Genomic DNA, 26,561 nt, shown 5'->3' with positions numbered 1-26,561 from the left:
CTTTAACGGCGCGTTGAGAGGTAGAATTACATCTACGCGTTATCAGTACCGCTTTCAGCGAACCGTGCTCTTGCCCCGAGCGTACACTTAAGGGACCCCGCACTTATTGTTGCTTACATCCACGGGTTTATCAAAAATGAACGCAGGTAATTGTACCAGTCGAGGTATACAATTTTTTCTCTCCCACTTCTCCTTTCACCCGGTTAATCCGAAATTATAAAGAATACTACGAAATCACCAGTTGAAAATTTGGTACGGTGGAAACTCGAACGATCGAGAGAAAAACTATGATTTCGAGTAACGATCAATGTGACGGAAAAGTATATTTATTCGAGGTAAATCGATAATTTTTCTGCCGATTATTTTCGCGTAGAAAAAAAAGCGAGTCTACTGTACATTCTTGCGGTAAATTTAATTAAAAAACTGTACAGACGGAATCGAAATGTCCCGTGAAACGTAGTTTCCCGAAAAAAATAAGACTGTAAAAACATTGGATAACAAACAGTATCTCGAAACTGTTTAAATCGATATTGGATTAGGAAAAAGGGGCCCTGCGATTCTAGGGACAGCACTGATCGTTATTAAAGCTCGGTTTACGAGAATGACTCGAAGAACAGTGCGTTACGATCGTTGCAAGACTGTTATCGGTCTCACCGGAAGCTAAGATGCCCGATCACTTTCACCGCAACGAAACAAGCACCGACGCGTTGCGTCCTCGTCGGATAATTCGAAAAGCACCGGGTCTGCTCGTCTTAATTATCGTATGTGGAACGATTGCTAGCTTCTCCGCACCGTATAAATCGGTTTTCCTCGCCGAATTAACGTCACTCCGAACAACTCACGAGTAGAATCTCTCCGCTGCTGGTTTCACGGCGAGCGCGTACACCCTAAATAGTCTCGAGGGCCATCGGCGTCAACCGTGAGCCGTTTTTTCGACGAAATCGGTGTCCCTTCGTTTCTTCTAATTCTACCGGTTCGTTTCACCTTCGTCTCGCCTCGATTCGACGTGCCCGTCCGTTTCTAAAATCAGAGAATCGAGATCACCGCACGGTGAACGCCCCGGGCGGATTTTTTCCTTCGAGATCGGTGTCCATTCGTTCCTCCTAATTCGAGTCAACCGTTTTATTTTCGCACCTACTAATTCGAGTCATCCGTTTTGTCTTCGGTTCTTTTTAACTCGAGTCATCCGTTTTATTTTCGTACCTTCTAATTCGAGTCATCCGTTTTATCTTCGGTTCTCCTAATTCGAGTCAACCATTTTATTCTCGTACCTACTAATTCGAGTCATCCGTTTTGTCTTCGGGTTTTTCTAATTCGAGTCATCCGTTTTGTTTTCGTACCTTCTAATTCGAGTCATTCGTTTTGTCTTCGGTTCTTTCTAACTCGAGTCATTTGTTTTATTTTCGTACCTACTAATTCGAGTCATCCATTTTATTTTCGCACCTACTAATTCGAGTCATTCGTTCTGTCTTCGGTTCTTCCTAATTCGGGTCAACCGTTTTATTTTTGCACCTCCTAATTCGAATCATCCGTTTTATCTTCGGTTCTTCCTAATTCGAGTCAACCGTTTTATTTTCGTACTCTCTAATTCGAGTCATCCGTTTTATTTTCGGTTGTTCCTAATTCGAGTCATCTGTTTTGTCTTCGTTTCGTCTACATTCGATTACACCCTGTTGTTTCTATTTTCAAAATCATAAAATTGAGGTCAACGCACGGAGGACGTTTTGTGTGTATTTTTTCTTCGAAATCGATGTCCATTCGTCCATTCTCCTAATTCGAGTCATCCGTTTTATTTTCATTTCTTCTAATTCGAGTCATCTATTTTATTTTATTTTGTTTTTTAACTCGAGTCATCCGTTTTATTTTTCTTTCTCCTAACTCGAGTTATCCATTTTATTTACGGTTCTCCTAATTCAAGTCATCCATTTTATTTTCGTTCCTTCTAATTCGACTCATCCGTTTTATTTTCGTTTCTCCTAACTCGAGTCATCCGTTTTATTTTCGTCCCTCTAACTCAAGTCATCCGTTTTATCTTCGTTCCTCCTAATTCGACTCGTCCAATTTACTTTCGTTTCTCCTAATTCTACTCGTTCGTTCCACCTTCGTTCCACTTCGAATCGATCGAACCCCGTCGTCTACTATTTCTAAAATCTGAAAATCGGGTTCATCGTACGTTGAACGTTCCTTCGAAATTGATGTCCCTTCGCGTCTCCCAATCCTCCTAATTCCAGTTTCCACTTTACCTTCAGTCTCGATTCGATCGAACTCCGTCGCTTCTATTTCCAAAATCACGGGAATAGGGGTCGTCGTACGCCCTCTGATCTCGAAACCTTCCACGTTCCCAAATCTCATCGTTCCAGACATCTATGGATAACAACCACACGATACGTTTCCTCCTTCGTTGATCGTTGTGCTTACCTGTTCGTCGTCTTCGATTGTTCTTCTTTTTTTTTCTCTTCCACCGTTTTCTTTGCAGAGATCCTCTAAATTCGAGAATCTCTACACGTTAATGCTACATTCACCAACCAGTCATAATCATTGATTTCACCTGCCTGTACAAAGAAATTTACTTAAAATTCTATAGTATATTTTCTAAAGACGTTACAACTTTTTCTATTCTTTGTCTATAAAATAGAAATCGATTTATAATCAATTTCACAAGTTCCTTTTTTTCCTCGATTTTTCCTCGATTTTTCATCGATTTTTCCGGGACACGCACGAGGGACACCTTGGTACACCGAAACCCATCGGTAGTTCTATCCTGTACAAAGAAATTTACATCAAATTCCTTAGCTTTGAATTATTAAATTCAAAAGGCGTTACAACTTTTTCTATTCCGCATCTATAAAACAAAAATCGATGTGAAAGGTTGTTCGGAAAGTCATTTCGTCTTTCTGGTGAAAATGAAGCTCGATTTTGTTTAAAGTGTACAAAACATTTTATTCGATAATATAAAATTGTATGAAATTATATATCGTCCATTTTGGAAAACGAAATAACTCACCGAACAACCCGATACAATCAATTTCCCAAGTTCCTCTTTTTCTTTCGATCGTTCCTCGATTTTTCCGCGATTTTTCCTCGATTTTTCCTCGCTTTTCCGGAGACAGGCACGAGGGACACGTTGACACACCGAGAGCCATCGGTAGTTCCAACGTTTAACGAACCGGTCGATGATTCCGGTCCCTTGGGATTCGCGCGGCGGAGACTCGTCTACCGTTCTCGTGGAAAAATCTGACCGCGAGAGGTACTAATTTAATAATCTTCGTTAACCTGCATCGGTCCGAGCCCGGCGGAGGTGAAGGTTGGGGGAGGGGCAAAAGGAGAACGAGGAACACAGAAGGAGGTGGAACACGACCGTGGAAGGTTGTCGGTACACCGGAGTCAAGTACACGCGTTTCCGATGGTCCGTCTAGCGAGCAGAATCGAGCGAAACGGGGAACAAGGGAACTCGAGAGAAAGAGAGGGGCAGAGCAGACTGTTTGCTCATTAGACCGGATAATTGCAGGTGGGTCCGGACTCACCTCGCCTCGCCTCGCCTCACCTCGCCTCGCCTCGTCTCACCTCGTCTCACCTCGCCTCACCTCGTCTCAGCTCGCCTCGCCTCGCCTCGGCTGGCCGCGAATCACCTCGACCTCACCTTCCCCCCTACCACCTCCCGTTCTCCACCTCTCGTTTATCTACTTCTCTCGACGTTCCGTTCTTTCCGTGGAACACGGACGTTTCTTTTTCTCCCTTTTCTCTTATATTTTCTTTTCTTTTCCCCCGATCTCCGCTTCCACGGTGAGTCGAAAGGGAACCGGGGAACCTGGACGCCCGCCGGATGCTCTCGGTGAAGGTATTTTATCAAAGTTTCGAACGATTAACCTCGCCGGACGATGTTTGTTCTCGTTTCGACGAGAGTGGATTCTATCCAGCGCCGGCAATAACAGCGTTAGAGAGTTAACAGTAATTGCTGGACCGGTAACGCGGGGGATCCACGTGGTAGGCGAATCAACGATCTTCCGGGATAGATCGATCCGATCGGTGTACCGATCTCGTACGCGAAATTCCCTTTTTGTATCACGGTTCCCGTACACGGCGAGAGATTTTTCCAAACGATTTTGCAACTCGTCCCTGACCGAGTTCGAAGATCTCGAGTCCTCCGTAACGGAAATCGAGCGCGTTCGAGCCGGCTCGTCGTCGCTGATAACCGATGCGGTGTACGGGTGAAAAGTTAATTAATTCTAATAAGTTTCCAATAATATACCGCGGAACTTGGCGGAACTTCACCGTCGGGACATTCATTGCCCCTCGTAAAAGTCTCGTACTCTCCGGGCTCTTACACCGCGGCTGCGATAGGGAGAATGTAACAGGAATGTAATACCGTGATACACGACGCACGAGTTACCGGCGAACCTTTCAGTTCCATTTAATATAGTCTTTTCCGTCGTTTTTGAGCCTCGTGAAATTCCTATTGCCTCGCGTGCAACGCTCGCTTATAAATATCGATCGAACGGCAACTTCGATGATTTCGCTACGATCGTTTTACTACGATCATTCCACTCTGCCGCGTAATTTCACGTTTAAACGTCTCCTTGATCTTGTACCGGGGGATCGAATCTTTTCGAGTAGAAATCTATTCTAATTTTCAGCGATGGAATATCGAGGTTCGTGAACAACTCGCGTACAAAATATCCATCGAATGGCAATTTCGATGATTTCGTTCCGATCGTTTCACTTTGGAGATTCTACTCTGCTGCGTAATTTTACGTTTAAATATCTCCTTCGCCTTGAATCGGAGGATCGAACAATCGCGAATAGAAATTGTTGGAATTTTCATCGATATGGAAATCGTGGATCGTGCAACGCTCGCGTATAAATATCGATCGGGGGGTAACTTTAATGATTTTGTTCGATCGTTTAATTTTGAAAATTTGACTCGTGTAATTTTCCATTTGGACGTTTCTTTGATTTTGATACAGAGGATCGAATTTTCGCGAGTGGAAATCTATTGTAATTTTCACCGGTAGAATAACGTGGTTCGTGAAAAACTCGTGTATAAATATCGATAGAATGGCCATTTGGATGATTTCGCCCCGATTGTTTAATTTTGAAAATTTTACTCGTGCAATTTTCCATTTAGACGTTTCCTTGATTTTGATACAGAGGTTCGAATTTTCACGAGTGGAAATCTATTGTAATTTTCATCGGTAGAATATCGTGGTTCGTGAAAAACTCGTGTATAAATATTGTATAAATATCGAATGGCAATTTCGATGATTTCCCTCCGATCGTTTAATTTTGAAAATTTTACTCGTGTAATTTTCCATTTGGACGTTTCCTTGATTTCGAACCGGCGGATCGAATTTCCACGAGTAGAAATCTATTGTAATTTTCACCGGTAGAATATCGTGGCTCGTGAACAACTCGCTAATAAATATCGATCGAAGAGTAACGTTTCGATAATGTTGTTCGATCGTTCATCGTTGAAAATTTTACTCAATTACGTGATTTCCCGTTTAAACGACGTCTCCTCGATCTCGAACCGGAGTATCGAATTTTCTCGAGTAGAAATCCCTCGTAATTTTCACCGCTCGAGAAGTTTCATCGGCAGCGGTATAAATTATCGATAGCGGATCTCCACTTCGATTTCACGTTTGATTAATTCGTTCTAATAACGGCATTGAAACGTCTTTTGCCACGCGATATCGCGTAAACTGTTTCGCATAAAAATTTCACCGATCTAAATAACCGAAGAAAGGAAACCTCTCGTTCCGTCGCATGCGAAACTGTTATAACTCAGTCTCAGGAATTGCGGTTTAACATGAACGCGATACGAAACGGTATTCGTGTCCCGTGTCAATATTGTCTTTACGTATTTTATGCAATCGTATCTTCTCGGAAGCAAAATAGGTATCTGTTTGCTCGAGCGCGATTTTATTGTGTTCCCACGCGAAACGCACTCGTTGTATCCATAGCCACGTAATAATTACGCTTATCGTTCCAGCACGGTCGTTCCTAATTACGTAACGTCGACACTCGACGACGACGACGACTAGGAGACTTTTAACATTTGACCCGTGTTATCGCCGCCGGCGAAAAATTCGGTATTGTTTCCCGATTTTCCCTCCGCTACGCCTCGAACCGAAGATAAACTCCATGGAAAAATCTACCGATCCGTGTGCTCCGATACGAAGAACTCGAACGTTGGAAATTGCTCGAAAATTACCATCCGCTTCTCGACGACTCCATTCAATCCAACGGAAACAACGAACGCGAATTTTTTTCAAAGATGCATTTTACCCGATTACCTTGCACCTTACGTAAACTTGCACGCGAGTCGCGAGCATCGCGCGTACGAAATTATTAAAAATTCCCTCTCCAAAAATTTCCATAACCTTCAACCACAGTTTCTCCCGTACCGTTCGATACCACCCAAAAATCGCGCAACGAATTACCCAAATTACCTAAATAAAAAACTATCGTTCCGTTCCGATCGAATCGTTTCCTTGATCTTGAATCGGCGGATCGAATTTCCTTGAGTAGAAATCTATTGTAATTTTCACAGGTAGAATAACGTGGCTCGTAAATTTACTTCCCCGCGATGCTTTCCAAAATTCGAAAGCATCGAGCGGGCAAAAAAAGAAAAAAAAAATGGGGTTAAAATGAGTTTTGCGCAAGCTCGAAGGCGGTGCGGTAAACGTACGGTGAAACAAGTCTCCCGAGCAATGATGCATCAGTGAATGCAGTCTCGAACGCACTGACGCAAAGGCGTGGAACGTTTGGTAAAGGGCGTCGCGTGGCGTCGAGAGGTTCGCGAGCGATCACCGATTAATACACGATGAATCGGTTTCGCGAGTAGGAACGGTTCCGTGTCGGTTAAGAGTACCACGTTTGGTCCGCGCGAGCCGTGTATCGAGCGTGAGCTCTAAACGAGAATCCGTCATATTCGACGCCAATGGGTCGGCGTAATACGTCGAGACGCACGAGGGCGCGGCAGTGGCCACGACCGTTGGATCTGCCCAACCCAGTGGATGCCGGGACATTTAAATCGAGAGACAAGACGTTTACGGCTCTCCCGCGGAGGTGGAGCATGGGAAAGTCCATCAGTCCCGCGTATACCGTCCAACTTTTCCTTTTCCGTGTTCCAGCGGCGAGTCCCGCTCGACGCCGCGACGAAAGTCGTTTTACGAACGCCACGAACGAACTGACGCGTACCCTTGACATTAGACCCCGAGGTATCGTTCGTCGATACCCGACAACGCTCGACAAGCGTCGTTACACACGGAACGATACTTACGGTTCCGTACCACGGATCTATAAACATCGTATACTCATTGCGCGGCAACGTCTACCCTGACAATTTCATTAAGGCGGCACGCTCGGTTCTTAATTCGACGTTAGATAACGGCCAGTTTCGTCGAACGCTTACCGGTTTTGTCGTAAGATACGAGAGATACGGTCCACCGGCCGAGTACGGATGTTACCCGCGATTAACAGCTGGAATATTCTGGTTAAAGGTCCGCGCGCGAACGTGGACTGTGTACAGCGTGTCTCGCGTTCGTATCTTTCGTGATATTTTCGTTAAAACGTTTCAATTTTTTGGTACATCAATACTTATGGGATTGTTTTTCGGTGTATTGGGAAAGATTGAAATAATTGTATGGAAATTGTACCGTGAGACTGTCAATGTTACAGTTTAGGAGTAAATACTCGGTTAATGTATTCTTTGGTTTTGGTTGTTCTGTATCGTTTCAATCGTTTGGCAATTGTGTGCTGATGTTGGAGGAGGTTGGAGTAAACGGTGTCGGGGAATTTTAAGTGTTTCAATGTGGTTATTGGGTGCACTTTTGGGCGTTAATGTGGGTGAATGATTTGTCTATTTTTTTTTATATTGAAGATTTTTCTATTTTTTATATTGCGAAAATTTTGCCTGTTTTTTATTGTGAAGATTTCGCCTACTTTTTATATTGTGAAGATTTTTAGATTGTGTATTTTAGTAGTAATATTGTATCGTAGTGGTGATTGTGTATTTAGTAGATTTTGCCTACTTTTTATATTGTGAAAATTTTACCTATTTTTTAAATTGTGAATTTTAGTAGTAATATTGTATTGCAGTGGTGATTGTATATTTAGTAGATTTTGCCTACTTTTTATATTGTGAAGATTTTTCTTATCTTTTGTATTGTGAAAATTTTGCCTGATCTATATTGTAAATTATATTTTACTAATAAGTGTGTATTTTATTAATAAGTACCGTGTAATTTTGAATGCACTTATCGGAGAACATTTTATATTCTCCAGAAGAAAGTATGGAGAGACTTGTTCTTTAAAGTTACTGGCTTAGAAACGATCGGAAGTTGAAGTTTTCTTAGCTTTGTTTACTTATCGAAATTAATCTATCGCAATTCAGAGACACTTGTCCACCTTTCTTTTCCATTATTTGAGATTGAAATTCAATCTCCTGAACTTTTCACGTTTCTTCCAGAAAGTATGTCATTCGATGGAAGGAACTTTAAATCGCAGTACCATTTAAACTGGTAGTTTCAAAGCGATCCTCCATCGCGATCTAAATACTTTCTCCATATTTTTGCAACATTAAAATGTGAATTACGAGATGTCTCCAACTTCGAATTACAATAACTTCCGGACTAGTAGTTTCGAGACACAAATCCCTCGATACTTCCCCGCAGAAAAAAAACAAGCGCTTCGATTGTTTAAAAGTACCGGGCACGTAAAAAATAATCACAGTCGAATTTCAAATGCATCGATGCGCAAAACTGCATCAAATTAATATCAGCGCGTTCTCCGTTCCAAATCATTCAACCGTCCCTCGTAAAATATTAATTCATCCGCGAACATTTTAAACCTACTCGTCCCCGTTACACGGGACACCTCGTGTACCCTAATCGACGCTCGCTGTTAAATACGAACAAATGAAAAAAAAACACCAAGAATTACCAGTCTTGTCTCTCCCGGGATCGGGGGATTCCCAATAAATCCTGCATCGAATCTTCGTTTTAACGCTCGCGTTTAACCCGAAGCTCGTAAAAGATCCCGTTTCGCGGAAACTCGGGAAAAGCCATAATCCCGTAACGCTCGGTTCGTAGATTAATATTAAAATATCCAGCGTAGAGAGACCGAACGATGGTCCCGTGGATCGCGTCGAGGGGAACAACCGTTTCGCGTAATGGGCTGGCTCGAATGCAAATGGATGCGTGCATATATAAACCGTCGGTTTTCTTCCTCTTCCCCCACTCCGCGTTCCCGAGCGTTCCGTCGATGTAATCTACGGGCGCACACGCGCTCGCGGTCGCGCTTGCGCACTCGCGCGCCCAAGCCAGCGATTTTCCAAGCTCGACCCGAGGCCGTACGAAATCCGGAAGCGATCGAGAATTAATGCGGGGATCACGGGGATACGAAATCGCACGGTGGCTTTCCAGCCACGGATTGTGTCAGCGCCGTTGGATGTATTAGCATGAGAGATTAATTTATCAGTTTCGCCGTTCGGGAATGTGGGCATAAACAAACGGTTTGCACGAAGTTTCGAAACAAGCCTCGTGCCCCGGTTGCCCGGCCGCGGCGGCTGTGGCGGCCGCGCGTGCGTACCACCACCGGGCACCGTACGCGCACGCGTGGTAGGTATCTGACTCGGTTGCACGCACGCGCGCCAGGAGCGTGTCGGTGGGCCCCCGTGCGCGCCGCCGGTTTACGCACGCGCGCGCGCGCCTGTGCTGGTGCGCGTGCGCGTGCGCGTGTACCCTCTCTCGATTGAATTGTACGCGCGCGCTACCGTGTGCGTGAACGCTTTTATATTAACTGGATGTCTATAGAGTCACGCTTGAATTCCAGCCGCTTTGTAGACTGGAATACGTTAAAAGCGGAAGGGAAAGAATACTACATCGTACCGTTACCCGGGTTCGCCGGGACGATGATTTTTCTGGTGATTTTGCAAAAATCCGAGCCGCGCGCGAGCGCATACGCTCGCGAAACTTCCGTATTTGCATCCAAGCCGCGTACTACCGAGCGTGTGTTTCGGCGAGGAACGAGGAGAAACCTCGACCGCGATTAGGACACGGATTTCGTAGTGTTCTCCTCGGGAGAAACAGTTATCGTTGAGTTGTCTCCGTGGATCTATTTGCCGACGAGGTGAGATAGTTATTGCTGGTAAATGTTTCGCTTGGGAATTGTTTTATTTCGCGAACGCGCACTGTCGCGGAATCGAGACACGTTTGTCTCGTGACAACATTTGAAAGTATGTATTTCAAGGGTTAAATTGTTAAGGGTTGTAGAAGCTATGAGATAATAAGAAGAATGTCGAAAATTATTTTTGGCATTATGTGGAGCGTTTCATCTCGACGAGATCACGCACGAACGAGTGGATGTTGTAAAATAATTTTGTATCCATGCTTTCTTAAACAATCTTCTCGTCGGAATGTCTTCTGGATTTCTTTCCTCGTACGGATTTCGGGCCTGTTTTGAATTAATTTTTCGATCGTATCTCGAATAATGTTCTTCCAACGTGCGTTTAGTAGCTTCTGCGAGTGTTCTTCGGTATTTGGCAATGTCCTGGCTGTTTCTAGACACGGAGCTGAATAACAGAATCGTTAGAGTCACTAATTACGCTATAAAGTATAATAAATAGTGGTTCCAGAGTCGCGATAAAATCGCGACAGATTTCGAGTGGATGTAGTTTTCGTTGGAAATAAAGGAGAAAGTAGTTGGTACGATAATATATGGCCCAAGAATGGCGAAAGAAGAATATAGAGTACGTGTTTACCGAGCCAAGGTATCGAGTTACCTGTACTAATATTTCTCTTACCGGAAAGTTCATCTTCCACCTATTCGCATCTTACACGAACAATCCTCTTTCGATATACTCTGGGATGAAAATACAAGCGTGTCAAAATTTTCTCTGACTCGCATCTGTGTTAGAAAGACCCACGAAACTATACTTTTTGTCTGTCGAGTAATCGATACATCGTACACGAATCGATACACGAGTAGTGGGGTAGTCGAAAGTCAAGGTGGGAGTACTAGGTGTGACCTTGAGAGGTCAATAATTCCTGTCCTACTAATAGGTTGCTCGATAAGTTTTCTCCTTCGATAAGAAATGGAGCTATTAGGTTCGTCGTCTCATTTTTCTAAAGATAGTATTACCATTTGATGAAAATGTGTGAAGTTTCGTGCAAAGCTGTCGATTCGTTCTATATTTACAGTTCAAAGTTAAAGTATTGTAGTATTTTTTACAATTCGTATATTTACAGTTGCTCAAAGTTAAAGTGTCATAGTATTTTTTTTACAATGGAAAAAGCAAAAACACTTATTGAACAACCTAGTATAACGTCCAATACTCGTTTCCCTCGGCCAAGTACTAGATAATAACACTAGAACTACCAAAGAGGTCAATTTTACTTATCTCAAACTTCTCTTTAAAATTACTCAATTATCAATGGTATCTTTGTCTACGATATTCGTGGACAATGATTAAAATAGACGACTAACTCGTAAATTAATTTGTCTTTTCCTCATCTAACTTCGAAGATACGTTAAATAAACTGAAGTTTATCTCATACAAGTTCTTGCAAACTTTCCCAAATTAAATTCCATTCCGACCCTCAAGATTATCAACGTTTCGAATACTCGTCGAACCACTTAACACTAGAACTACCAAAGAGGTCAATTTTACTCGTCGAAAACTTCTATTTAAAATTACTCAATCATGAATGGTAACTTCGTCCACGATATTCGTGGCCAATTATCAAAATAGACGACTAACGGTACTGGTAAATTAATTTACCTCTTGCCCATCAGACTTCAAAGATACCCACGCGGTCCGATACAACTAGTAATGCGTTTACCATCGGTAGACTCCAGTGTGGAGAACCGTATTCGCGTACAATTACGCATAGAAAACCCGCGAAGCGATCGAATCGTTACCGAACTTAACCTCGAAACTAGTTACTCGATTAATTAACCGAGAACCGGAACAGGAAATTGCGAAAAACAAAGGAAAACAAGCGGCTGTGTTTAAACCGGGAAACAAACCCGGTTAAAAAGTAAGAAAGTTGCGGAAGGTGTACGGAGAAAAAAATGAAAAAAAAACTCCTTAATTTGCAAAATAAATACGAGAAAAATACAGAATCTGCGCACAAATATACAAAGAAAAAAAAAAGAAAAAAAAGAAAAAAATCGACCGCGGTTAATAAGGATATTGCAATTTGAAAGAAATCTCGGCGGTTAATACGCGGCGCGTCTTTCGTGGCGCGGGCTCGCGATCGAGGAAAGAGGAATCATCTCGTCGAACGAGCGTGAAAAATTGGTCACGGAACGGTGAGAAAGAACGTTCTAGGATCGTTAAGTATCGCTGGAAGCGAGAGTCAGGTTCGCCGCTCGAGTCGCCGGAGTTGCGGTGAAAAAAACCGCCGAAGTAGCAGAAGCGGCGTTCATCAAAGTTGCGGGGCATCAATTAGTCGTGCGATAATTAGCGACAGCCTTGCCCATGCGCGAACGATAATAAAGTAGTTTTTACAGGGGCGAGTCTCGTTGAACGGCTCGGTACGGCTTTGTTCGTTCGGGCAGCGTCGTCGTTAAGGCTACTAATTTTATTGCGCTACGAATGCGTCCTCGTACGGTACGGGCACGTCGTCCATCGTTGATCGCCAACCGATCGAGGATTGATCGATCGGATGGTCTTCGAGCAGGTTTTGTCTCTTTTTCCTTTAATCCGTCGCGGTGCACGCCGCGGGTACGCTGAAAAAAGCGCATTGTTCGATTTGAATAACGACTCCTGCCAAGTTCGAGATCGTTGGACGATCGATCGGTATCGTATCGCGTTTCTTGTCCTATTCAGGGAAATCGTTACGCTATTAGCCGCGATTTTCCCTCTCGGTTCACCCGAGAACGACTCCTACGGTACGCGACTGGTTTCAGTTCGCGTTCAGATCGCCTCGATAATTTCACCGGCCGATAAATGGAGCTGGCTGTTGTCGACCGTCTGTAAATTTTGAAACACAGAAGGCGTTCCTCCGCGCACGAGAGAGAGAAAGAGAAAGAGAGAAAAAAATATTCCGTGGCTTCTCGTCGCGTTTACAATGTCACGATTATTTTCCGCTCCGCGTTATTTACGAGCGGTCGAAACTTTTTAGGTTTACTCTTCCGGGAGATACGTGGGCCACTTTTACGCCGGTGTACGGAAGGAACCAGCGAGAGGACGCAGAAATGCGTAAATATAAATTCGTTTCAAAAATACGAAACCGAGTCGACGATTTTTTTGTATCCTCGCCGGAGTGGAATTTCTTCGGTCCAGAGACTACCGCGATCGCTTCTCGCTTCTCTTTTAGATCTTCGAGGAATAAATTATTTTTCGAACAAATTTTTATCTTCTAAATTTCTTCCACGCGATAGTTCCCCATATTTGAGATTCGAGCTCGTAGATCGGCACGTTTGAATGTACCGAGTGTGCGAAGAATAGTCACACCCGAATTTCAAACGCATCGATGCACAAAACTGCATCCAATTAACATCAGCGCGTACTCCGTTCTAAACCGTTCGACTCTTCCTCGTAAAATATTTTTTCATCCGCGAATATTTTCAAGCTACTCGTCTCCGTTACACGGGATACCCTGTACACTGTAATCTACCCTCGTCTCGTTGTTAATTATAAAGAAATAAAAAAGAAAAAACTCCGTACTGAACCATTTAATTCCCCCTCGTGACATTCTTTTCTCGTCCACGAAAGTTTCAAACCCGTCGCGATTATTCTTCGAAGCTTCCTCTACGAGATACGTAATTTCTGGCGCGGTTGCTTCGCAATTAACATCTTGATGAGCTGTTAAAGGTCGCGGAGCATCCCGTTTTCAGGTAACTGACCCAAGCGTCCAGCTGCTACGCTCGGTGGTCCGTACCGCGCTCGAGTTGTGTACATTTTTCAACAAGGTCCTCGATCGACGTCCACGGATCTCAATGTCGTTGCAAAACACCCGTGGAATAATTCCAACGACCCTTCTAATTTAAACGAGCTCTGTTCCCGGAATTGTCGATTCAGCGAAATAGTGCGCTTCGACGCGAATACGTACCGTTTGCGGTTCTATTCACCTTGGAATCAGTGCCATAGGATCGTCGAACCAAGATGGTCCGTTACGATTTCGGTCCCAAAACGACGATGTGCGCGTTAAGAACCGTTTCGAGCTTCGAAAAACTTCTTTACGATGCATCATTGCTACCTGCGAGCCCGCGAGAGCATTTCTCGAGATGGTGAATCACGAGTGCAGCGATCCCTGCAACTGGAAGGGTCGTTATCGTTACGCCTATGCGATTCTCGAGAGGTGTCACTGGAAACGAGCATATTTTCGATTTCTTTTCGAGGAGACGAGAGATACACCATCGAGTGTATTTTCCAAGAGGGTATTGTTGGCGTTATTGGTTCCTTGCGAGTGGGTAAATGCATTTTTTAGGATGGTGACTTGTCCGTGCAACTGGAAGGGTCGTTATCGGTGCACGAAAGTTCTTCGAGTAGTGTCGATGGAACGATAATCGATGGAGAAAATTGACGTTACCTCGATAGAAAGTAATCGGAGATGGGAGATGGTTAGTGTCGTATAATTTATAGAGGAACTCACGACGAATCGGATCGTATTTTCTTCGCGTTTGTTTACGACGGACCTCGTCGGATATTATAATTTCCAGGCAAACACGATCGTTCGTGAAAATTTATTTCAAAACGTCGATCCTCTTCGACGAAACGAACAAGAATTCAATAGGTGATAATTTCACGGATAAAAATTCCACGAAATTCGCACCGAGCGGATTTTTTCCAAAACTACGCAAAAATTGCAAACTTTCACTCGCTGTATTTTTACTCCTTTCGTAAAAATCGATGAAAATTAATCCGACATCGATCGAGTAGAAGCGAAGCATATACTTAAAAAATTCACGTAATTGAAAATTCTTCAACCAGCGTAAAAATTTGTACAAAAATCTCGATCCTTCGTAACAAAAAAAATTCACCGATCAACCGTTCCGTGGATGTTTACTCGCACGGTCTATTTTCGCGAAAGAACTTCTCTATCATTGATCCAATAATTTAAACAAATTTCGCACCGGTGAAACGACGATTGTAACCGTCGTGATTTCCCGCGCGATGAATTTCGATTCCGTCGAAATGCCCGACGAGCGTAGAAAGTAATTCGGCGTGGAACGTGACGGTACGGTATTAAAATTGTAAATCCGGTCGATTCGATGTCCGTCGATAATTCGGCTCGCGGGCAAGATTTATGCACTCGCGATTCGAGCGGGCGTTGGTGCGGTCCGATACGCGGGAACGACTACGTACGGGAACGCGCGATGCGAGTCGGTCGAACCGCGCCCATGGGCGACGTACGCTCGCGATACAAATATCCACGGACATAATGGTGCATAACGTGCTGCGTACGATCGGTTCGGGAGTGTACGGTGCAACGACGTTACAGTTAAGCGGCGACGTCATATTCATAATTAATCGGACGCGGCGAACTGCCGTGCATCCGGCCGATTCCTCGCGTGCGGTTAACGAACGATCGTTTGTAAAACGCGGCAACACTCGGCGTAATTTCGAGACCAGTCTTCGCGAGACGGTGCATCGTGAGCGTTATGGCCGATAAACAATCAATTTGCATGGATATAAGAGCCGGCAGGGACAGCTCGTGCCTCTCGACGCGAAACGAAACGAAAGGGTCGAATGTGGGAAGAGAAAAAGTAATACCAACGCTCGTGAGCGCGTTCCCTCGGCTCACGGCTCGCTCGGTTCGTGAGCTCGTGAGCTCGCGAGCGAGCTCGCGAGCGGACACCGCGTTCGTTGGTAGTCAGATTTCTTCTCACCGTTACTAACAAGCTTCTCGTATTAATTTTCGTGTAGTTGACCCACATACGGCCCGATACGCGCCTCGTACGAACCTTTGCCCACTACGAGGAACCGCGATGCCTCGACCTTGAAACGTTTGCAGGCTTAAAACGCCTTTAAAACCGGTATCTAAGCCCGGTACGCGGGAACCTGGTGTCGTATTTCTGGATGTGTTGGTACGATCGAGCGTTGCCACGGTTCGAGCATCTTGGCTCGAGGCCCGGGCCAATTTTGAGCTCGCTTTTCGGCGGAAATTCAACGATTGGCGATTGGAACCTCGCGAGCAGGTATCCGACCAGAGGCAAAGTGCTCGTGAGATATCATATCGGTACGTAGTTTTGCAATTTGCATAGTAGTGTTGAGAGACTGTGCGTAGGGAGCTAAGGTAGTTTCGAGTACTCTTCTGGGGGTACGAGGGTTGGTTTATTTGTTATGTCACGATTTGTGAATTTTCTCCAGGCACCTATGATAGTTTTGAGTACCCTTTTGAGGGTACAAAGGCTACTCAAATTTGTTTATATATTATGTCACGATTTGTGAATTTTCTCCAGGCACCTATGGTAGTTTTGAGTACCCCTCTGGGGTATAAAGGCTACTCGAATTTGTTTATATATTATGTCACGATTTGTGAATTTTCTCCAGGCACCTATGATAGTTTTCAGTACTCTTCTGGGGGTGCGAAGGTTACTCGGATTTGTCTATATATTTTATTGCGATCTGGGAATTTTGTTTAGGGAGCTATGGTAGTTTTGAGTGCTCGTTTGAAGGGAAATTTAAAAATTCTAGTCTTTGGTTCTGCGACCACGCGAAGAGCTCGGATTTATTATATTGAGATCTACACAATGAATAAGAACTCGTTGCCTTTAATTCGCGCGAGCGTTTCACCAATCGTTACGAATATGAGCAAGGTTGTACAACTTTTTTACGCGGTCCAGCCTGTTCGACTTCTTTCGTCCAGGTGTCGATACTGCTTCAAATTGCATTAATACGTTCGAATACTCGGAAATTACACATATTTTAAAAAATTTCCGATTTCGAAGACTAAATACACTCGAAGATCTAATCCAGACCTAATCCCTATGCTTCTCTAATTCATAACTATTTTTATTCTTTTTTTAATTTGAAAATTCCCACCTTGTATTGTTTACTTTAAAACAAATTTTAATTAATTACCTAGATCAAAGTTGAAGAAAGTTGAGGTGAAATTTAATATTTTTAAGCATACACTTGTGTTTCACAATCGCTCGAAAAATTTTACCTCTCACTGAAAATTATCAATGAATGAAACTTATGGAAGACAATTGTAAACTCTACGACTATTTTTATTTTCATTCAAAAACCAGTCCAATTTGGAAAATGTTACCACTCACTATAAAATTATCTCAATGAAACTTATATGAGACAGTCGTTGCTATAATCTCCACAACTATTCTCACTTTCGTTCAAAAACCAGTCCAATTTGAAAATTGTTACCTCTCACAGTAAAATCATCAATGAAACTTATGAAAGACAATCGTTCGTTATAACCTCCACAATTATTCTCACTCTCATCCAAACACCAGTCCAATTCGAAAATTGTTACCTCTCGCAGTAAAATCATCAATGAAACTTATGAAAGACAATCGTTCGTTATAACCTCCACAACTATTCCCACTCTCATCCAAACACCAGTCCAACTTAAAAAATGTTACCTCTCACTATAAAATGATCGATCGGTGAAATTTTTCGCGAGACGATCGTCGATCTCTTCCTGGCGACGACAGGACCGGCGCTAAACCTCTTGGCGATTTCAAAAAACAAAAAAATAAAAAGAAAAATGAAAAAAAAAGAAAAATCCCCTCGGATCCCTTGGGAATCGAGCTTAGTTTCGGAGTCGGTTCTCGGAACCGCAGTGACACGGTGTGCGCTTGCGTTTAACACCTACGCGGATCGTTTTTTTCTCGACGCGGGTCTTCTTCTTCGTTAATACCTTGCCGTGCCGGGCCCAGGCGAGCTCGACCACAGCGAGTACTTTACGGTACTCTCGCGCGTATTAATTGTACAAATATGTGACCGGTGCGCGAAGTCACGACAGCCTGTCCCGGAGACGCGGCGCGTTTTTATCCCGAGTCTCCGCGCTGCCAGCATTAAAATCATAAGCGTGAAGTAATTAGTTATCACGCGTCGACGCGTACCGTCCCTCGCGACGTCCGGGATTAAACATTCGACGTTCCTGTGCACGTGTTCACCGGTAAACGATCGAAACGTAGACAGTTTCGGGGATCGTCCACCGTTTTGGTTGTTTTCGATCGGGATGACGAAGCTCGTTGCTCGATTTATCGATACCACCGCGAAACAACAACGGATCGTTGCTCGGTGAATTCACAGCATCGCGTAGTCACCTAAACGTGACACCAAATGCTCGTTTGTCGCGATGGTAATTGTACGAGTCCGAGAGACACGATTTGTGAACTTGAACCGTTCGTCAACGATTGTTCAAGTGCTTCACGGTTGTAAATTCGAAGGTGTAATTCTTTCGTTCGTTATTGTTACGGTACAATGTTAGAAAGGGAAATTGTGAACTCGAATCGTTTAGAAATTATTGCGCAAGTGTTTCATCGTCGTAAATTGGAAGCTCTGTTGCGATACAATGTTAACGAAACATAATTTGCGAATTTCAACCGTTTGTCGATTTACTTCTTTGTTGTAAATCGGAAGTTGTAGCCTTTTAGATCGTATCACTCTTAGGTGTACAACGTTAAAAACACTTTAAAATTTGAACCGTTTGTTCAACCACAAGCACGGCTGCGCACAAAAAATTGTACTTATTTACTCTATATGTCACTGTCACGGTACAAAATTAAAAAAAAAAACACAATTTGGGAATTACATCAACTTGCTACATCATAAATCGAGAGTCCCATGCTCTTGGATCGCGTCACCGTTACACGAGCGATTTCAAACATCGTCATCGTTTTTCAATTAACACTTTTGTGGCGGCGCTACCCACGCTTGCCACCAGAGGGAAACTTACCACTAACCGTTTCCCGCAAGTGTCCCGTACCTGCTCCGATCGGTATATATACGATCCCATACCGATCTTCCAATGTCCCGGCGTATAAGGCGAGGGCCTGCTAGGATGACTTACCGACGAGTCCACTAGCAGGCCCGGGATGAAACGCTTCTCCCCACTCCTATTTTCCGTTTTTCTTTCTTGCAAACATCTTCAAATTAACAGCCGAACGATACGAACAATCCCCTGCAAAATACTACCAATCGTTCGAAACACTTTTGGGAACGGATGTGTAAATTTTTCAAAGGTTGCACCGATACCGTATCGCGGTGTGGTTGCACTCGCGGGTTAACGAAATCTGTATGTTTAGGGTGAGTCGCGTGCGCGGTGTTTGGCACCGCGTTGAAGGCGAAATCATGAGGAATCGACGGTCCGGTAGATCCTGTTGGTCGTGTAAGCGAGAAAAGGGAGGGTCCGCGTGTGGAACGCGCGCGGCACGCATTTATTTCCCCCCATTTTATCGTTTAATCGGAAAGAGAGGGCTTTGGTGTCCGCTGCTTAAATCTTGAACGGCACTGCGTCCGTGGCGTATACACACGTGACACGCTCGAGCCCCACTCTGGAAAGAATATATACGCGAGCCGGCTTGCTCGTATCGCGTTAATATCGGCCGAGACAACGTGTCGTGTACGCTGGCCGAGCGTGTGTCTTCGAGTAGCCAAGCTGGACGGAACGAGAGAGGGCCCGCTACCGTAACGCTCCTACAGATTTATCGAGCCGCACTTTTATGCTCTCGTTGTCTGCCACTGTCGCGGGAATACTTCTCCTCCTACCTTCTCCTCCTCCCCGCCCGCTCGTGCACGAGCGAAACGCCCGGTATCTATCCGTACCGGTTACCTTTTTACAGCTCGGTATAAAAATACCTACGCGCACGCTTGTCCCGCGAACGCTTTAATGACTCCGAATTTCGTACGCGGGTCACTCTTTTATTTCTTCGCGAAGCTCCGTTCTCGTGGAAGGCGGGACCGCTCGATCGTTTACCGCGCTTAAAAGTCCAAGGGAACTCGCAGCGTGGGAGGCGCTCTTTATCGTTCCGTACACGGCGACTCGCCTCCCACCATCCGAGTAGATTCTCCAAATTCAACCGTGGAGATATCGTTTCCGTCGTTCAAGAGCCAGCGTGTTTTCTACGCTGCTTTTGCGAACCTGGAAGGGTTTTCACAGCTCGTGGGGTAGGAGATATTCTTTCGGAGGAGGGTGAAAAATTCCTTTGGAATGATCGTGCGAGATTCGTTTTGGAGAATCTTTCTGGCGGAAAGGTTCTTTTGGAATATATTCGGAATATATTGCAGTGATGAAGTTCTCTTGGAAAATTGTTCGAACGGGGAAAGTTCTTTTGGAACATCTTTGGAGGGAGTAAAGTTTTCTTGGAAAATTGTTCCTGTGGGAAGAGTTCTTGTAGAACATCTTTGAAGTGGATTAAGTTCTCTTGGAAAATCGTTCGTGTGGGAAAAGTTCTTATGGAACATCTTTGGAGTGGGTAAAGTTTTCTTGGAAAATTGTTCTAATGGGAAAAGTTCTTTTGGAGCATCTTTGGAGTGGGTAAAGTTCTCTTGGAAAATTGTTCTAGTGGGAAAAGTTCCTTTGGAACATCTTTGGAGTGGAAAAAGTTCTCTTGGAAAATTTTTCTAGTGGATAAAGTTCTCTTGGAAAATTGTTCTAATGGGAAAAGTTCTTTTGGAACATATTTTGAGTGGAAAAAGTTCTCTTGGAAAATCGTTTGAGCAGGAAAAATTCTTTTGGAAAATCTTTGGAGTGGAAAAAGTTCTCTTGGAAAATCGTTTGAGCAAGAAAAATTCTTTTGGAAAATCTTTGGAGTGGAAAAAGTTCTCTTGGAAAATCGTTTGAGCAGGAAAAATTCTTTTGGAAAATCTTTGGAGTGGACAAAGTTCTCTTGGAAAATCGTTTGAGCAGGAAAAATTCTTTTGGAAAATCTTTGGAGTGGAAAAAGTTTTCTTGAAAAATGGTTCAACGCGGAAAAGTTCTGGAAAGTCGTTCGAGTGGAAAACATTCTGGGAAATTTTTCTGGAAAATCCTTCTGGGAAAAGTTCTTTTAGAACATCATTGAAGTGAATAAAGTTCTCTTGGAAAATCGTTCGAACGGAAGAAGTTCTTTTGGAACATCTTCGCAATGAAAAAATTTCTTTTGAAACATCTTTGGAATGGAATATTCCTCTCGGAAAATCGTTCGAGCGTAAGATTTTATAGAACACCGAATCCGCTTCGAATGTTTACTTCCTCGCGTTACGAATAGGCGTAAAAATGTTCAAAGTTTGTTTCGGCATCGACTCGACGCAACCGTGCTCGTTTCTCGGGCGGACGAATACTTAACGAGCGGTAGCGCAACCACGGGGTAAACATTCCCAAGGAACAACAACAACAACGGTGGTATTTTATGCGGGAAGATTGGGATCTCGTTTCGCGATCTCGCGGCGCATCGCGATAATAATAAATCTCGTACCTCGAAAAGAAATATCGCATGCGGTCGGTAGGTGTTAGCCCGAACGTGACTCAAGGATCGCTAACGAATTCCCCGATCGGATCGTAAGTTAACTCCATCTTGGTCGTATCGGGCTGTTACGTGATTCGCGAACGCGCGCCCCGGATTGTAGAGATCATTGACGATGGGCTAATTAAGCGTGTCGAAGAGAGGCTAACGATCGTGCAAATTCGTACGAGGCCGATTGCCCCGCGATATTTATCGAACGACTCCAGGGAAAGAGCTTGGCTGTCGAGTATTCCGCGCTGTGCGTAAATCTTGGACGGCAGCTTCTCTCTCTCTCTCTCTCTGTTTCTCTCTGTGTCTCGCTCGGTCTCGTTTGAGCGCCGTTTGACCGGAACTTCGTCAAGCGATTCGAAGCTCGCCCTTCGTGGAATACGCACCGGCTTCGTTGTAACGGGAGGACGAGGCACTTGTTAAATTAAGAACGACCGTGAAATACGACGAGGTCGTGTTTCGGTAATTTCGGTATAATCTCTTACGTAACCGTGAGGTTACAAAACGAAACCGCTCGGTTCGGTTCCCCACCCGTCCCCGTAAAACGTATTATTTATAAAATTGACCCTGTATCGCGGAGGCTTTGTACGGTCAAGTACCTACCGAGCCTCTTTTTGCCACATTGTTCGCGAAAATAACGCACTACCCGCCCAGCTCGCGTTTCGCGCGGAACGAGCATAAATCGTTAAATTATTATCTTCCTGTTTCGCTCGCGTACGAGATCGTACGTTGAATCGAACACCGCGAGCCGAGCGAAGTTCCCGCTCGCGCGCGTGCGCGAGTGCGCGTGCGCGTGCGCATACACAGTGGCGATACTCGTTACGCCGCGTCTCGTATCGGCTCGTGGGCATTCATTGCCCGCTTGGAATGACGGACCAAGGCTACGCCACGCCGTGATTACGCCTAAATGCGAGGGATTATTGGTAATTATTATGATCGACCGGCGTAACATAACACGCCAGGGACGCAGCGACCGGGACGCGATGCCGTTCCGCCTCGTCTAGCCTACTTTCGGTTCCATCGCGCCGGACCGATGCGACTCGACGGTTTTCAGTCGTTTTTCGATAACAAGCGCGCGCACGCGCGATCCTCGACTTTCCTCGTCGCTCGTACGCGATACGAGACACTTTCGACCGACCGGTGCAACTGTTGTGTATTTTTATACAGTTGATTCCTCCTCTCGTTTCGACAAGAAACGTATTTTCCATCCGTAGTGGAAAATTTCTTACTCGCGCGTTTCGCATCGATGTGTGTTATTTTTTTATAAATAACTTCGAATGCATATCTTTAGAGTGGAAAAGGTTCTCTTGGAGGATTTTTAGAGTGGAGAAAGTTCTCTTGGAAAATCGTTCGAGAAAAGTTCCTTTGGGACATCTTTGGAGTAGGTAAAGTTCTCTGGGAAAATCGTTCGAGAAAAGTTCCTTTGGGACATCTTTGGAGTAGGTAAAGTTCTCTTGGAAAATTGTTCAAGTGAGAAAAGTTCCTTTGGAGCATCTCTGGAGTGGACACGGTGTATCTCTCTCGTACGATAACAATTTTTTCACACGAATTACCTTACCTGTAACAAAAGAAGGCAGAAACGTATCGAATATAAGAATATTTATTACACTTTGTGGTTACAATTTGTGCGCACGACGACGCGATGACGCGTTATTATCATCGTTTGTGCTACAGTACGGTTAAAAGATGTAAAACTTTCCGTAGCATCGACGATTCCGCTACTCTTTCCAAGAGAGCGGATTTTTTCGGCGGACCGATGCGACTGGGGACCGACGCGTCGCGAGTGCAATTTCGATACGATAGTTATCGAGAGATTGATATAGTCAGCGTGGAAAGAGTAACGAAACGCTCGGTATTCAGACGATTCGATGGTACAGTAGTTGTATCCGGACTGTCCGTTGTCACCGCGTGACAACGCGTGTGCACGTGTACTGTGCATATTTGTGCAACGAGCTGCAACGGAGTACTAATTGTGCACAAAGGATGGCGTTGGTGCTTCCTTTTTCGAATAATCGCGATCGTTCGAAAGTTCGAACCGGTGCGAAAACGACGAGGAGGACGACTCATCGACGAGTTACGTCGCGAAAGTCTAAAGTTTGAGAAACACTGTTCCAGCCAATGGATGTTCCAATTGGCGCCACGATTTGACCGATCGTCGACGATCGATCGTCGAACGATCCCGGGAAGAAAATGGTGGTTTCGGGAGGGGCGCGTAGCATCGTACGAAAGTGTTCGTACAACGATCCCGTTCGATTCTGGTCCGATAAGGATTGCGCTCCCTCGCGGGGCCCGCGTTTCTCCTCTTCCTGTTAATCGAACAGATTATCGAAGTAGCCGCGATCCCTATCTCCGTTCCGAGCTTATTTGGAGGTTTACGGAGCGCGCGGTGTAATTAACGACGTCCCGGTCTTGTTCATCGAAATTTTATGGGCACGATCGGTGTAATTGATATAAACCCCACGAGCCCCGGGTACCCGATGCACGGTATCTCCGCGAACGAAACCTGCACGCGGTTATTCCTCCGGATGCCTTTACGGTGGGGAAAAAAGAGGAGCGAGGGGACGGTTTTTATCGCGCTGAACGTCAGGTCGATTAATTTTTGTAATCTTACGCTTTGAAATCTGGGTGCAGCCTTGATTTATTCCCGTCGAGATGGTACCACCGCAAACGAGCTCGCGTGCAACCTTCCCTCTCGTTCTCGCGGCCCGTTTCTTTTCGCCGGCTCGCTCGGTTCCATCCGTGTCTTCCTATCCTCCTCCCTGCACCCCTCCCCCTTCGGTTTCTCGATGAGCGCGTACCCTTGTTGCCTCCCAACTTCTCGTCCCCCTCTCGAACCGACCTCTGTCCGCTTCTCTTCCTCTTCGACGCGCATAAATATAAATCGTACATAATTGATTCAAAGGCCGGTGTGGGCGAATCTTGTGCGATCGGTAGAGAGCCGTTATTCGTGTAGCCACGGGGCTGAACCCGCGACTCGTCGACGACTACTCGTTTCACCGCCCGACGAAACCATAAACGCCCGTCTATTTTCGATTACACCCGCGACGACGTACGCGACCACCCGACGGGACTTTCGCGACTCGTTTCGTCAAATAAACATTCCGAACGAAAATAATTACAACCAAGGATCATCAAAGAGACGAATCCTCGCCACCCGGAGAAGCAAATCTACTCGACTTTGACGTGTAGCGCGAATCTACTCGACTTTGACGTGTCGCGCGAATCTACTCGAGTTTGACACTTCGCGTAAATCTACTCGACTTTGACACTTCGCGTAAATCTACTCGACTTTAACACTTCGCGTGAATCTACTCGAGTTTGACACTTTGCGCGAATCTACTCGACTTTGACACTTCACTCGAATCTACTCGAGTTTGACACTTCGCGCGAATCTACTCGAGTTTGACACTTCGCGCGAATCTACTCGACTTTGACACTTTGCGAGAATCTACTCGATTTTGACACTTCGCGTAAATCTACTCGAGTTTAATACTTCACGCGAATCTACTCGACTATGACACTTCCCGCGAATCTACTCGATTTTAAGACTTCGCGCGAATCTACTCGATTTCAACACTTCGCAGAACCGTAGCAAAAGTTTTAGCAAGAGACACAAGTATTCAGTTTTAAGGTTAGATTTAGATTCTCCGATTTATTCTCACCTGAGTCTATATACACAGTCCTTATCCTGTTGGATAGCGTTGAGATACGGTGGGTGAGAGCTGAGAGTAGAGCAAAGTTCAACCGATGTCGTCCAGGTACTGTCATTCCTGGATTATGGATTGTTTCTGGCGAGTCGCAAGGGCAAGGTTCGCTCGATGTCATCCGATGATAGATAATCTTTCAACGACGAGTCGTTCGATCGAGTAGATTCGCAACAACGACGACGACACGTGTTGAGCCTTAGAGGCGCGCCTGTCGAACGCGCGACACGATACAAACCGAGCTAAATGGACAGATAGATTAATTGGATATTTAATTACCAGGTGGGATATCACCTGTCCGAACGTCACCTGTTTACAGGAATTCGATCGTTCTTCTAGTTAGGTGTGTAATAATTCGAGACGAGTTGTTGTTATTTTTCACGGTGGTTGGAAAAATATTCTACTGGCTTGTGTATCGATGGTGGGACGAGGATTCGCGCGAAGTGTCAAAGTCGAGTAGATTCGCGCTAAGTGTCAAACTCGAGTAGATTCGCGCTAAGTGTCAAAATAGTAAGAAAAAGACCCAATATAATATAGAACTTTAAGAAAAAGATTCGTCGTGGCATAGAATTTTAAGAATAAGATTTCTCTCCACAAATTCAAATCCTAAATTCGACGCAACGCAGAACGGATAAGAAATTGTGTATCTTTTATCTAGATAAAAACATTCTTGGTTCCGTCCAATTGTGCACTGGTTTCCAAAACTGGTCGTCGATGAAATCAATGTTCGCTTCTCTTTCCTGGAACGGAAGTTAGAGAGGAAGCTCGCTGTCGGAGGAAATCGTTCTTCCGATTCTATTTCGAAACTCGATCGTTCCTCCTCTTAGGTGTATTTGTACTTCGAAAAGTTAAAGATGTACTTAGCTATCGGAGGAAATCGTTCTTCCGATTCCATTTCGAGATTCGATCGTTCCTCTACTTAGGTGACTTTATACCCCGAAGTCTGTCCACTTAGGTGTGTTTGTACTTGGAAAAGTTAAAGAAGGACCTAGCTATCGAAGAAAATCGTTCTTCCGATTCTACTTTGAAATTCGATCGTTCCTCCTAGGTCTGTGTGTACTTCGAGAGGTTAAAGGACCTAACTATCGGAGAAAATCGTTCTTCCGATTCTACTTCGAAATCCGATCGTTCCTCCTCTTAGGTGTATTTGTACTTCGAAAGGTTAAAAAAGGATCTAACTATCGAACAAAATCGCTCTTCCGATTCTACTTCGAAATTCGATCGTCCCTCCTCTTAAGTGTTTTTGTACTTCGAAAGGTTAAAGAAGGATCTAACTATTTACTTCGAAATTCGATCGTCCCTCCTCTTAGGTGTATTTGTACATCGAAAGGTTAAAGAAGGATCTAACTATTTACTTCGAAATTCGATCGTCCCTCCTCTTAGTTGTATTTGTACTTCGAAAGGTTAAAAAAGGATCTAACTATCGAACAAAATGGTTCTTCCGAT

The 26,561-nt window shown here is 44.5% G+C and overlaps 1 protein-coding gene and 1 long non-coding RNA gene across 3 annotated transcripts in view; one reads left to right on the top strand and one right to left on the bottom strand.

Annotated features, from left to right (window-relative positions):
• The window catches only part of LOC143145006 (uncharacterized), a 643,697-nt gene that overhangs the window by 70,896 nt on the left and 546,240 nt on the right, over nt 1-26,561 (top strand). The window lies entirely within an intron of this gene.
• LOC143144878 (uncharacterized) lies at nt 1,987-2,436 on the bottom strand. Its single transcript, XR_012991549.1, has 2 exons — nt 2,244-2,436; nt 1,987-2,151 (listed from the first exon to the last, which is right to left on the bottom strand). It is a non-coding gene; the product is annotated as an uncharacterized LOC143144878 (long non-coding RNA).

This window comes from Ptiloglossa arizonensis, chromosome 3 (assembly GCF_051014685.1).
Source record: "Ptiloglossa arizonensis isolate GNS036 chromosome 3, iyPtiAriz1_principal, whole genome shotgun sequence".
NCBI classification, from domain to species: Eukaryota; Metazoa; Arthropoda; class Insecta; order Hymenoptera; family Colletidae; genus Ptiloglossa; species Ptiloglossa arizonensis.
The sequence above is the reverse complement of the archived record's forward strand: the minus strand, read 5'-3'. Positions and strand labels throughout refer to the sequence as shown.